Below are 13102 nucleotides of genomic sequence, written 5' to 3'. Positions count from 1 at the left end.
CAATCTCCCTTCACCTTTCAATGCAACATATGCTGTTCCTTCTGTTGCAATGTCGCCCCGTCACATTCATCACACCAACATGCAGTCTTTCTTTACTTAGATGCCACCTGATCCCTTCTCTGACCACCTCCTTCTCAAGCCTGGGTTAGATGTTCTTCCTATGAACTTGCGTATCTCCCTCGGACTATTGCATCACAGCATTTAGCTCACTATATTTTCATGACTCGTCACCTCCTTCCTCCACGCTCTGTTATACTGTAAGCTGTTTTAAGGTAGTGACAGTGTGGATTCTTTCTTGCATCTCCAGCACACTGTACAGTGCCTGACACAAAGTAGGTGCTGGGTAACAGTCACTGAGTGCATTGATCCTTGAATGACAGGACTGACTCGCTGGAAATTGGACCCTAGCTTTATCATATTTCCTACTACTTCTCTATATTACATCTACTTTCCCTTCAACCAAAATCAACCAAACAAAATTGTATGGTCATGACTTTCTCTGCTCTTTTAATTACATAATTAAATACTTGCAACCTAATTCATATATCATCTGCCCCTTGAGTCCCAGAATGATCACTCAAATTTAAAGCAGAATTTTCTAAGAATCTTTATAAAGCTTACCTCCTTTTGCCACTTCTTTTAAACTACCTTGTAGCTATATGTAGGTTAGCGATTTATGTTGACACATGTTCTCTCCCCTCACTTTTAGATCAGGAGCCTTTCAAGGGCAAAGACTCAGATTTAAAAGAACTTAATATAATTACACTGCACCTAACACCACAGAACACATGACTCAAAAAACATTTATGATTTTTTTTCATTTAATCAGCAAATAATTATTATGGTGGATTACATACAGATGGCCACAAATTCTTGGATACCCCCTGCCCCTTGAAACAGGAAGGCTCAATAACTGGTTTGATCAATAGAATAAGGCAGATGAGAAACTATCCAGTTTCTGGGCCCAGATCTTAAGAGGCTGGCATATTCTACTTCTTTTATCCTGAAATAGTCATTTTTGAAGCCCTGAGCCACCATATAAGGAGTCCAACTACCCTAGAAAGATATCCTAACAATATATGGAGAGGGAAATCAGAACAATTCCATCCAGCTTCTAGCCACCCTTACCAATGTGGCAGTGAAGCCTTCTGGGTCCATCCAGACTATACTATCAACCAGCCACCATATGACCCAGTCTATGCCATGTTGGATACAGAATGACCAGTAAAGACATGCCCAAATTCCTAACAGGTCATGAGTATAACAAAATAATTATTAAATTAAGCCACCAATTTCGAGATGGTTTGTTACAAAGCAGCGGTCAACCAGAAGCATTTATGGAGTGCCTACAATGTTCTGAGTGTTCTTTCTAGTACATTCCTCCATATTCTTCAATTTCCTTCACAATATTTGACTTTTAATTTTTTAGTGGTTTGACAGCTATGAAATGGTACCTCATTTAGGTATTAATTCACATTCTCACCACAAGATTGAGCTCCTTTTCTCCTTGTTGCCATTTGGCTCACCCTTCTGCGAATTTGTTGTTCATAATTTTTGCCCATTTTTCTATTTTGTATTTTGCTTTGATCTTAATGGTTCATGAGAATCTGTTATGTAATACTACTGGATACTGGTCCTTTATAGATTGCATATACTATAAATATCTTTTCTCAATTTGTGGCTTGATTTTTCCCTTTATGTTCCTTTTGAAGTTTTATTGCAGTCAAATTTATCAGTCTTTCAAGGTTTATACTACTTCTTTAAGGAATTCTTCCATAACCTGAGCTCATAAAAATATTTTTCTATATTTTCTGCTGTGCATTCTAAAGTTTTTGCTTTTGACATTTAAACTCTTGATCCATCTTGAATTTATTTATTCATTCATGAATTCTGGTATGGTTTGGTGCAGGAATACTCTTTTTTAACCAAAAAGAAAACCATTTTTTCTCATACCATGTATTGATCAGACAGACTGTCCTTTCTCCAATGATCTCGAATGCCAGCACTGCCATATATCAGGTATCCACAGATACATGGCTCTGCTTCTGGGCTCCCTATACTATCTTACTGGTGGATTTTATTATTCTTGTGCCAATAGCAAAGTGTTTAATTATTACAAAAATTACAACTATGGTAATTTAAAAATTAGGTAATGGAAGCTGCCTCATATTCAGGAGTATCTTAGTGGTCTTATTAGTGTTCTAAGTCCTTTGCTCTTTTTTTTTTTTTTTTAAACCTTGCTCTTTCATGGGAATTTTAGAATTAGCTTGTCGAGTTTACTAAAATCCTTTTTGGAACTTGGGGTTTTTTTCCTGATAGAGTAGCTCTTTGTATATACAAAAAATACTTGAAAAATTAATTGTATGATGTATGAGAAGACAGAGTCCCCTAGTATTGTATCTTGTGTATGACTGCCATGAGTTCCACCAGAAAGTCACTCTATTTTGTTCTCTGTGACATTTTAAATGCATGACAGAAGTGAGCAAATAAAGTGAGAAAGATATATGCGAGAAAAAAAAAACAGATAAAACAATAAAAATAATCTAATCCAGTCTTTTATTTTGCAAGAGAAAGTAGGCCTAAAGAAGTAGCATGATTTTCCTAAGTCAGAAAACTAGTCAGAGTCAGCTTGAAATAGCATTCAGCATCTGATAAATCCCAAGAAGTTTGTCAATGGCAGCATAACTACTAAGAAAATAAATCTATACTGCTTATTGGTCAATATATTTCATTCTAGTATTAATAAAGGAAAATGTCATTAAATGGCATATATGGTGGTTAAAATAAAATATGAAAAATGTAAGTATGGTTTCTAGTGTCTGAGAGAATAAAAGCAAAACCTGTTAAACCATGGGAAGACTTAGAAAATTATTTTAGATAAATAATTTTTTTCCTTTTCACTTCTTTATTAAGTTGGTTGCATATAAGATATACGTTCTCATATTGACAATTTTTGTCATGCACAAAATCAACAAAAAACAAGGCAATATCAAGATGTGCTTCACATATAAACAATCCTGTGGTTTAAGAATAGGAAATCTGGCCTTGTAGAACAAAAACATTAGTAAGCAAAATGCAAATAAGCCTGGTATTCAGAATATTCCTAAATGTATGCAAAGACAGTACACCTGCAGTATAGCTCATTCAGGCTCCTTGTTTAGGAATGAAATTTGCTTGCTGGAAACTTATTAAATCTAGCAAACTTATTAAACTTATAAACACTAATAGTTTGTGATTCTTAGGGTTTCTTATTGTGGAAAAGTATCTCGTCTGTGAATGAATGAAAGAATGGAAATTTTGTTTCTTCCTCACTAATCCTTATACCTTTTTTGTCTTATTGTAGAAACTAGAACTTCAAGGACAATGTTGAATGACCTCAAGTACCATGCGATAACAATCATCTTGCCTTGTTTCTGCTTTCAAAGAGAATGCATTTAGTATTATTAACATGATATTTATTCTACGGTTTTTGTAGGTATCGTTATCAGGTTAAAAAATTCTCCCTTTTATTTTTAGTTTTCTATGAATTTTTATCATGAAAGATTGTTGAACTTAATCGAATGCTATTTTTATATTTAATGAAATGTTCTTTTTTTTTTAATTTGTTATTTTTATGAATTCAGTAATAGAGTTTCTAAAGTTGAACTAACTCAGATTTCTAAAATAAACCCAAAGTTCATGTTTTAATCATGTCTGGATTCATTTCTTAAATATGTTGTTTAGCTTTTACCATCTATGTTCAAGAGTGATATCAACTTGTAATTTTCCTTCCTACCCACTTCTAGTTCTGATATCAAGGTTACATACTAGACATATAAGAAGATATTTGATATCCAATGGAAAAGGTTAATAGTCACAGACTATTGTTTTCCATTTTCTCTTTGAAGCAATTTTGTTAATTTATATCATTCCAGAAATTTGTCTATTTAATCTATGTTTCAAATGTATTATAAAGTTTTTAATAGCAGTCTCTTGCCCTTTAATGTTGGTACATCTATAATTATATTTGCTTTTTTTATTCGTAATATTGCTTATGTCTTCTCTTTTTAAAAATACTCAGTCTTCCCTAAGGAAGTTAATTACATTTTCCTATCCAAATAACTAATCTTTAGTTTTGTTGATCCTCTATATTTTTATGTTCATTTCACCAATTTCTGCCCTGTCTTTCCTATTTCTTCAAATATAATCTCTGAAATTATATTGTATTAAGTATTTGGATGCTTATTTTTCAGATTGTCTTCTTTTAATATAAATATTAAAAGCTTTGAAATTCTTAGACAGTATGGCTTTAACTACATGCATTTTGATGTGTAGTATTTTTATTGCTGTAGAATCTAAATATTTTTTCTAAATTCCACTGTGTTTTTTTATTCAAGGGTTATGTAGAAATATTTTCCTAAATTTCCAAATATTTTTAGAGGTGTGCAATGGATTAATAACTTCACTGAATTATGGTAGGTGAAAATCATTTGTAAGAAATTGATTTTCTGTAATTTTTTGAGATTTGCTTTATGGTCTAGTACATAATCAGTCTCATAAAAATTTTCCATATGCTTGAAAATGATGTGTATTGTTTCATTGTCAGAAAACTTTTCTAAATATAACCATTAGATTAAGCAGATTGTTTATCTTCATTTTTTATCCACATGATCTATCAACCTCTGACATAGATGGGTTAAAATCTCACCATGACAGTGTATTGTCATTTCCTCCTGGTTATCTCAACTTACATGTTGATACTATGTTTATATATGTTGATACTATAATATTAATTGCGTAAAATCTTATTTCAAATTTTAATCAATATTTAGGAGGCCTATTTAGCTTTAGCAATGTTTCTCCCCTTTCAAAATCTAAATCATTTAATATTAATGTAACTATACCAGCTTTCTTTTGGCCAGTATTTACCTAGTATAGTTTTCTTCCATCCTTTGATGTCTACCTCCCTGCATTGTTATAATTCAGATGTGTTTCTTGTAAGCAGAAAAAGATCTAAATTTTGTTTTCTTCTTTTTATTTAGTCTGACAAACTTCATTTTTTAACTAGACCACAGTCCATTTATACTGATTATGATTACTGTTATTTTTAGAATAATTTTTTGTAATTTATTGTTTATACTCGGCCTACTTTTTCTGAGTTTCTTTTTGTTTTCTTGACTTGTTTTAGATTCAGATTCTGTCATCTTTATTTCTTTTTGATAGCTTAAATATTAATTCATTGTTTGTATTCCTCTAATAGTTATTCTTTACATTTTAACATTTACATTTTAATGCTTAATATTTTTATTTTAATGAACTCAAGTTATTCATCGCTTTATCTTTTCAGTAAATACAAAAACTTTATAACACCAACCCAATCATCCCTTCTTTATTTTATATGCAATTGTCATCCAACATTCTAGTTCTTAATCTTAATTTTTAACTTATACAACATTGTTTTTGTCTAAAGTCAATTATTTTTGTTACATATCTACTCACCATTAATTTACTCATTTAATTTTCATTATGGGATTATTCCTTTTCTTCTGAGTTCACTGTTTAAAATTTCCTAACTGATGATCTATTTAAAATGAATATTCTTGATTTTATATTTTGAATAAAAATTATACTTTTTACTTTCATCCTTGAGATATTAGTTCACTAGGTGTAGAACTCTAGTTTAACATTTCTTTCAGTGTTTGAAGATATTATCTCACTGATTTCTAACTTCTATTGATTCTGTCAAAAGTTCAGTTGTCAATATCAGTCTCACTCATTTGTTAATAATTTGTCTTTTCTCTCCGGCTGCATTTAAAATCTTTTCTCTATATTCGGTGTTATACATAAGATTTACTACGAAAAGATTAGGTGTGGATTTCTTTTCATTACATAACTTAAGATTCATTTGGTTTCCTGAATCTGAGGACTTTAATAAAATTCTGAAAAATTTTCAGACATTATCTCTTTGAATATTTGTAACCAAAATTCTTTTTTGTAGGAATGCTGGATTATATATATGTTAGACCCTTTCACTCTATCTTCCAAGTTCCTTAAATTCTCTTCCACATTTTTCAGCTTTTTTCTTCTGTGCTGTATTCAAGTAATTCTGATCTATCAGTTAGTATACTAATTATTAATCTATATCCATTACAAAATATAATACGCATACAGAAAAGCATAAAACATGGAAAGCAATTATAAAGTTTAAACTATGAACCCTCATCCAAGACAAATGGTAATATTGACAGCACCCTAGAACACCCTCCAGCCCACCAAGTACTTCTCATAACTTCCTCTCTATTCTTTAAAGACAACTACTTTCCTGATAGTTGTGGTACTTTACTTCTTGAATCCTCTAAATATGCATCCTTAAGTAAACACTAAATTTAGTTTTGCCTACTATTGAACTTTACGTAAGTAAATCATATAACATACATACATTTGTGTCTAGCTCATTTACAGCAAACTACTACTGTTATATATCTGCACGTTATTGGCATGTTATTGTATTCATTTTCATTCTGGAATTAAAGATGCCTTAGGCAAAGCCAGTCCCAAATATCCATCTCACTTCTTTCGGTTTCCCTTTTCTTCCAATTATTCTATCAGTTTACTACTCAAAACCTACAAGAAGATGCATCTAAAAAAATAATTTGTCTAGTTTTCCTAGTTTTTTTTAAACATTAATTAGTCTAAATTACTTAATAATCCACAACTTAGAAGTCTCTCAATTCTCTCTTCTATTATATCCCAACCATTGAGTTTATAAATTCAATTATTATATTCTTTGCTACTAGAATTTCATTTTATTTTCAAATATTCCTAGTCAATTTTCATAGTCTCTTGTTTCTTTAGTATACTTTCTCTTCCTTTTTATTTTAAACATATTTACACATTTATTTAATGGCCTATATCTTTGATTGTCTGATTCTGTTGATAGCTGTTTCTACTGACTCTCTGATAGAGGTTTATCTCTTTGTATATTTAGTTTTTTTTGTGTATGTGTTTTAATAAATTCATGTTCTTGAACCTTATCTGTTGAAAATATTTGAGTCCTGTGTTTAAAGTGTAGTTTGTTCTTCCAGAGAAGACTTGTGTTTGCTTCTGCCAGGTATCTGAGGACATTACCAACCTGGAACATTTTTAAATGTGAATTTTAGCTTCACATTTTTCTTTGTTTTATTTTTTAATCACAAAGCAATACGAATTTCTGCCCCAATTTGTATCAGTACAAGTTTGGGGTTAAGAATTGTCAGAGGATACTTTTTTTTTCTATTTCTCAGAGCCAAGGCTAAAATAGGCATATTCTTCACTGTCTCTTTTCAAGGAACATTTTGTTCCTAGTTCACTCTCTGAAAGTGTCACTCTTAAATGAGCCCAGCTTTATGAGAGGATGTCTGGTCTGATATCACACCCTGCTTGATATTTGCTTTAGATCACCTGACACCTTCACATGACTCATTTACAGCCAGTGTTAGGCTACCAAGGATAGCAGATACTCCTGGGTCAAGTGCCAGCTCCAGGGCCCACTAAGACTTTTAATTTATATTTATGTATCATTTCTGATTTTTGAGGGTTTCTTTTTGTCTGCCAAGCTGGCAATTATTACAAAATATTATTTTTTTCATTTTATTTCAGCATTTAATTTTTACTATACCTGACAGGGTTTCTCCTAATGCCTAACTCATAATAATGCAGAAACATCTAAAAGGGTATTTTTAGTATGGAGACATGGATTTAACGCTGGTTCAATGATACTTCTAACCCTTAATACCTTTGAAAGATGACTGATGAGATGTTAAAGGAAAATCTGTCACTGGAACAGAGCTGTTTTCTACAAGAAATTTATCTACACATTCTCTGGTCCATGGGTGAAGTCTAATATAATTTTTAGCCTCTATAGTGTTGTTTTAACCAATTCAATTAACCAGTCTGTGCTTTAAATGACAAATCAAAAATATTTCACATCACCATAATGGATTATTATTTAATTTGTTGCAGGATATGTTACCAAGACCCTAAAACACAGCAATTATTTAGAATTTAAAAGTTTAGAACATTTGCCACATAAGTATTAATTCCTTATGGCTGATTAGAACTTCTCTCACAACCACAATGAAAAAAAGAGACTCTTTGTTGCTAGGGCAGGTGAAGCAGAAGCACAGAAGGTAAACATCTTGGGGACTATTTTCAGAAGGTGATACATTCTTGCAGTGACACCAAGACTGTGGTGGAGTATACAACAACTGACTCCTTGGCACAATGTTTGAGATTTTCATTGCATTCTAATTTTTGCTGGAAGCAGATTAAGGAAATACATGACAAATTTTTAATTGCATTCTGAACTTTTCATGATGGTTCAGTTCAATATATTTCTTTTAATTTTATTTTTCTTTTATTTAGTTTTAGTTGAAACTCACTTCTCTGAAAATGCATTTGCTCTGTGAAGGAACTTGAGGAGTAGGGATTGGGATCACATATGTTACATTCAAAAGGATAATGTTTGCTCTCCATATAAATTTTGTTCAGTATATATATTCCTTGATCAAACCAATGTTAAACCCAAGTCATCAATTTTTTTATTATTCATAGTTTAGTTCAAGTGAAATCCTTTTTAAAAATCTCTTAGATGCTACATTTTAATATCTGCATATATTTTTCTGCTTTTAGAAATATTTTTAGGAAAAAACATTTTAGCAATAAAAATTCAGACACAATGTACAAAATATACAGAAGTACAAAATCACAATAAAAACCGTGTAGATTTCTACCATCCAGAGACAACATCTGTTGACATTTGCTTCATTTTATCTCTTATTTATGTTTATTTATTTATTTTAAAGTTGTTTTATGAAACTGCTTTATGTCTATTTTCTAATTAAATTAATTCTTAACATTCTTCTCTCATCATTAGCTATTTCTCCATGAAAATGAAATATTACAGATACATTTAATTTTTCACTTATTCTTCAATATTTAAGTTTTCCAATTTTTAGTATTATAAATTATGCTGTGGTAAAATCCCTAAACTTAATGCTTTGTCTTCATTCATTATTATTTCCTAAGGTAAATCCTTAGAAGTTGAATAATGGGATCAAAAATACTATTTCCAATAAATATTATTTAAATATTTTAATCTATATACATATATGTCGATATAAATTCTAATATTATGTGCAAGGATCATTTATTCCATGATGTCTCATAATGTTAGATGGAATCATGGATGAAATATTTCTTCATCATGTTAAATATTAATAAGCTCTCTAAGACTTTTATCACCTATTTTCCTTCTCCTTTTGTACATTTAGTTTGCACACAAATTAAAAATACCAACAGAGATGTCCCTGTGGGGAAACTGATATGGTATTTCTTTTATTCACCAATCTTTAAGCCAAAGCATTTTCATGACCACTTTTCATCTATTTATGGCAGGAGGTAGGCAGTGTAGGCTATTATCCAATAACCGGTCAATATTAATACACAAAAAGCTTGGCTGGCCAGCTCAAACCCAAAGATAAGAATACTTGAATTACGAATGATGTATATATAAAATACAAACATAAGGTATGAACCTTCGTGATAGTTTTGTCCAAAATGAATAAATACTATAGCTCTTTTTCCTTGAACTTACCAATTAGAAAATGTGATAATTTCCCTTATTGCAAATCTCACAATACCCACTTCATTCACTATATCATTAAAGTCCTTTTTCAGAGATTAGAGAGTGTACATACTAACCAAGCAAGCACACACACTGCAGGGGTAAATTATCAGTAAATTAGCATTTCTTGTACACAAAACTCATTCATACGATTTATGGAAATGAATCAGAAAATTTTTTTAAAAAGTTATAAACACAATCAGAATAGATTTTACCTAACCTCATCTAGACAAACACACATATTTCATGCAAAGACCTCAGATCTTCACTCTGAGCATACTTACTATTATTTTAGTTAAAATTCTACCTAGGGTAGTATTCTTATTTTCCAGTAAGTCAGAGAATAGATGAGGCAAATTGAAGTGCCAGGAGAGTGCTGGCCTAGAGGTGACTGAGGTCATTCACACATCTAGTATCTGAGTGAACACCCTCCCATGCAGACCTCAGCAAAGACACAGTGGTGGAGGGCAATACAGTTCATACACTGATGCAGATTCACCAAGAAATGCTAAAGTATGCTGAGTATTCTTTGCTTTCAGAAGCACACAGATATATAATCTGTTTCAAAAAGAATTTCATCAAGAATGTAATTTTGCTGAAGTAATTTTCGGCATTTAAAGACATGGATTTTATCATTAACTCAATTTGTCTATGTGGTAAAAATTTAATCTGACCTATAATAATGTTTTAAAATCTTCGATAAAATAGTATTCATTAACATTTAGAAATTATATCTACCTAGTCTTCACCTTAACTGTCTTTCAAAGATCAGAGTTATTAGTAGATAAATTTCTTCAGTCAAAGTATCCTAATGACCTCAGAAGCAAACTCCATTCGCCCAAATAGGAATTAAGCCTAATTTTCCAACTCACAGGTATTTTCTCAGAGTAATATTACTCGGTTACACCAATTAACCTCATTTCATAGGAAAAGATATATTTAATGTTACCATATATTTGTTTAATATATTATTAACATAGCTGTCTATGACAATATATTTTAGATTTTTTATTCTGTAGAGAAGAATTACCGTAAATTTTCAATTTATGGTTAAAAATTCTATATATATACATAGATACTTAGGAAGGAATTTTTTGATGACATGAATTTGTGGACATATGACACAGAGTAGAGTTGAAGACAGTCATGTGTTTTGTCAATATGGCTTTTTCTGAAGTCACTATAATGCTTGGTTATTATAAATGCATGCTGTCGAATTTCATCTGAGCTCTACTGTTTCCTAGCTAGGGTTTTATTCATTCCTTCAACCTTGATTCTCCAGGTTGGATCACTGAAGACTAACCTTCATTTTCCTTAGGCTCACAGTACCTCCACTTCGTCTTCTTTCTTCTTCAAACTCCTCCTCATTTACCTCCTGCTTTTTTTAAAAACCAAACCAAACCAAATCAAAACAAAACAAAATGATTATGTCCTGAGGCCTTCTGAGTTCCAATAGATTCAGCTAACAATACCTAGTTTTACCACTCAAAATTCCTCTGAAAATCCTATTTACTGTCAATTGCTATTCACAATGCTTCTAAAAACTAAGACTATGAAAAGATGCTCAACATCACTAGCTATTAGGGAAATGCAAATCAAAACCACAATGAGATACCATCTCACACCTGTTAGAATAGCTATAATTAACAGGACAAGTAATAACAAATGTTGGAGAGGATGCGGAGAAAAAGGAACCTTCATACACTGCTGGTGGGACTGCAAATTGGTGCAGCCACTATGGAAAACAGTATGAAGGTTCCTCAAAAAACTAAGAATTGATCTACCATATGATCCAGCAATCTTTCTACTGGATATTTACTCCAAAGACTTGAAAACCCATATCTGAATAGATATTTGCACACCGATGTTCATAGCAGCATTATTCACAGTGGCCAGGATATGGAAGCAACCGAAGTATCCTACAATAGATAATTGGCTAAAGAAGCTGTGGTACATATATACAATGGAATATTACTCAGCTATAAGAAGAGATGAAATACTGCCATTTGCGACAACACGGATGGACCACGAGATAATCATGCTAATAAGCGAAATAAGCCAGACAGAAACAATTGAAAATCACATCATATCACTTATATGTGGGATATAAACCTAAAAGCAACAAATGAACAGGACAAACAAACAGAGACTCCTGGACATGGACAACAGACTAGTGGTTATCAGAGGGTAGAGGGGAGGATAAAGGGGGAGGTAGATGGAGTAAAAGGGGTCAAATATGTGGTGACAGAAAGAAATCTAACTATAGGAGATGAATACACAATGTAAATATATATACGCTTTACTGTTAAAATGTACAGCTGAATCATCGGATTTCATTAACTAATGTCACCATAAAAAATAAATGACTTTAAAAAAATAAAAATAAGAACTAAAACTAATTTGTTGTCAAATATTCGGAGGGGGAAAATTCTCCTGTGATTAGTGAGGCTGCACTGAAAAAGAAAAATGGAATTATTATTAACTCACTCTGTGTGTGTGTTTTAATTTCTGACCTATAATAATACCTATTTTAAAATCCTCAACAAAATGGCAAGTATTATTAACTGTCAGCAATTCTGGCTATCAGCCTAGTCCTCACCTTAAGTATCTTTCATAGATCAAAGCTATTACTAGCTCTAATTAATAGCTCTAGAATCTGTAGTATGACCATCACTCCAAAATTAGACATTCATCACTCCACTTTGTGGACTGGTTTTTAGGCAGTCAAGGTCTTCTTGGACTTCTCATTTCCCACACCTCTACCACGACTCTCATCAGATTCATAAATTAAATGCTTTCTCTTGCAGCTCTTCAATAACATTGCTCAGTAACAAGCTTCAAGAAGGAAGCAGGATACATTATGGGATGCTGCATGATGAAGTTGCTGTACGTAACGCATTTGAGTCAGAGCAGAAATAGGAGGGATGCTGAGAGCAGTGCAGGCCCAAGATAATAGCTTTTCATATTCTTTATCTGGTCTAACATTCAGAGAACTCAGCAGAGAAGACAGAAATAATCACCTCAGTCCAGCAGAGCACATTGTATGAAAGACCCTGGCTACTTGAGCTATGGTCCTCCATTTCTCAGTGCCCAACTTTCTTGAAAATATGGTTTATATTAATTCACTCTACTTCACCTTTCCTGTTAGACCCATATAATCTCTCCTTAGTCCACACTGTCCTGTTCCAACAATATCCTCAAAAACTCAACAATGACTTCCTAACAAACCCGATGGGCTGTTTTTAGGTTTTTGTTCTCCTTGACTTCTTGATAATATGTCATTGTTGAAAATTTCTTCCTTGACTTTCTTTCTACTCCTATTTTTAGTCTGCCTACACTGGCATTTTCTAAAGTGTTTTTCTTCAAGTCAGTGGTCCAAAAAGATGAGAGTCAAAAGAATGTTTATGGGCAATTAACTTCACCAAACACTGCTCCCTTGGAAGATTCATAACCCTTATT

Source organism: Pteropus vampyrus, unplaced genomic scaffold (assembly GCF_000151845.1).
Source record: "Pteropus vampyrus isolate Shadow unplaced genomic scaffold, Pvam_2.0 Scaffold146, whole genome shotgun sequence".
NCBI lineage: Eukaryota > Metazoa > Chordata > Mammalia > Chiroptera > Pteropodidae > Pteropus > Pteropus vampyrus.
Note: the sequence above shows the minus strand (reverse complement) of the source record.